Source organism: Otolemur garnettii, unplaced genomic scaffold (assembly GCF_000181295.1).
Source record: "Otolemur garnettii isolate 467f Iridium unplaced genomic scaffold, OtoGar3 scaffold00386, whole genome shotgun sequence".
NCBI lineage: Eukaryota > Metazoa > Chordata > Mammalia > Primates > Galagidae > Otolemur > Otolemur garnettii.
In genome coordinates this window covers 174,582-177,236 of record NW_003852781.1, presented here as the reverse complement: position 1 = coordinate 177,236, position 2,655 = coordinate 174,582, and positions in this window count along the sequence as shown.

The window sequence follows — 2,655 nt, the reverse complement described above, 5'->3', positions numbered from 1 at the left end:
ATGGATCAGACCTCTACTACTTGTTAACTGTTCACACTGAAGTCTGCCTTCTAACTAGCATTGCCAGAAAGGTCTCTTCCCTTTGTTTGACTGTGTAAAGACATTTCTTTTCTGTGTGGTGATTTATTCATTGAAATTTGAGGGAAAACATTTGACAATGTGAAAAGGGGAAGTGACATGCTAAGTAGCAATAGGCACTATTTTAACTTGTTCTCCCAGAAACTTCTAACCTTTAGTCTCAGTGGGTCTGTCTGCTTCCTCTACTTTGCTATGGGCACAAATGTCATGGAGAAGGTGGCATCACAGATCCTGAAGTTCACACACCTTAGGTCAAATTCCACATATCTTGGGACTAGACCCTTAAGTGTCTCCCTTTTATCCAGCATATTGTTGTCCATACCTTTCAGACTTATCCCTGTCATTGATTCAATTACTTTTAAAGCCTTGGAAGATACCAGTCCTTTTTATTTCCCACCCAATGGAAAGCTGAGTTCTGAAATACATGGAATAAAATTGCCCAAATCCAAGTTTCTTTACCAAATGTTGTGACGATAGCCAAGGATGGGTTATTTCTTCTTCACAAGCACTGGGGAAACTTCAGGTCACTGTGATGCTTCCTCCCTGTTCCACAGTCAGTGTCATCTTTGGTGCTCTTCTCTGTGATGACACACTCATCTTGGGTCTCCTTGGTTTTCATTTTGCTCACTTGCTTTGTTCTTGGATAAGGAGCTGTGAGGTAAATCAGAAAGGCATAGTTTGGTAGATAATTGCACTGGGAAGTGGCATTTCAGAAGAATCCAAAAGGTAGAGGAGCCGAAAGATGTCTCAATAATTGATGGCAGTCTCAAGAATTCAGGACCTGAATGTTAGAAAAGGTGGCCCTCTGGGGAATTTCACGCAGTACTTTTGGTTTCTTGGATCTTTCCAAGGAGTTCGTTCCTAGGCCAGCCTTGTCACTCAGTCTCTTGTTGAATGTAGTCAGTGGATGTGTGTATGCCTTGGGAATGGTAACATACTTCATATTCTTGGTGCATAGTATTCGATGTCACACTCCAATTTGCCTTAAAGACCTTTTTCCTGCATCTTCCTTATATAAGGGGTCTGAAGAGAGTGAATTCTCATGTGGAAATCAAGGCAAGGCCAGACTGAAACTCCATGGGAACATATACCTACGGGTTGTTATGTTCCTTTGGTTGTAAAATAACTTCACATTATGGAGTTATTATATAGTCATACACGATCTCAGAGATTTCTGGAGATCATAATGAAATTTAGTTCACTAATGATCTCCATAGCTAGACTTACCTACACTGTATCATTTGGTGTCATTTCCACGGAGGCTTTTTCATCGCAGTACTCACGTCTTAAATTGGGATTCTTGTCAATGATCTTTACCAAGACAAGGTGAGATTTCCAGTAAGAAATTTGTTATTTTTGATATCCTTTGTTATTTTTACAGGTAAGGAAGAGGCATATTGTTACCCCTGGGCATTACTGACTTGTATCTCTCCCTTGAAATGCCAACTCCTGTCTTTTCCATGTGTCACAGTCTATGCTTAAACATAAGGCCTAGGCACAGGTAGGGACATGTGCCATTGAATCAAATGCAACTTAGTGTTTTCCTTATTAAAACGGGTTCCCTGTGACATGTATCTAGTCATGTAACTTGGACAACAGTGGTCATTTTGTGAAGTACCTTCGTCTACTGGCAATGATGCTGATGGTAGGGATAATGATGTTGATGGTGGTGGTGGTGATACCACAAGAAGTCAAACACAGCTGTCACTGGGACTAATTTGACTGAACCGGAGAACTGTGCTCAGTTCTTTTCCTTGGGTTCTTGCCTCATTCTCTAAAAGTGATGCTAGCTAAGTAGCATTCTAATCATCTCCATTTCACAGAGGACACTAATGATTACAGACCATGTAATTACTTTCCCATTTTAACAGAGCCAGCATAGTATTGGAGGGAACTCACATCCAGGTTCCACTGGCCTTGAATTCGGTGGTATTAATGAGGACCTATGAGAAGCTGTGTGTTTTTTATCTTTGAGACAAAGTGTCTGTTGCCCCAGGCTAGAATGCCATGGTGACACAGCTCACCTTAACCACTAATTATGGGATTGTGGCAATCCTCTTGCTTCAGTCCCACCCCCCAAGTACCTGAGACCACAGTCACCTGGCACATCAATTGCATTTGTTTTCATATATTTGTAGAGAGGGTCTTACTGTTGTTCAGACTCCTCTACAAGTCCTGAGCTCAGGGAAACCATCTCCTTTGGCCTCTCAACATGTTAGGATTACAGGCATCAGTCACTGCACCAGGCCTGTGAGAAGGCTTTTTAAGAAAGTTTCTGGTGCTTCAAGAAAGACTAATTACCCCATCTTCCATGATCTATGCATTTTCTGAACAATGTGTCAATCTAGGGAATATCCAGGAGCCTTGCGTAGTAAAAAGTAGAAATAACTGCTGATGACAGTGCTCCTAAAGAGATGGAACAAAACATCTTGGCATAATGGATTTCAAGGCTGGATCCCCAGGCAGTTTGATAGTCTGTTCTTCAGTGAGGAGAAGTGTAAGGTTAGAGGCTCAGAACGGTGACAGGCTTTTGTATCAGGAAAGATAGAATAACACTGCATGTAGTTGTTCCATCAG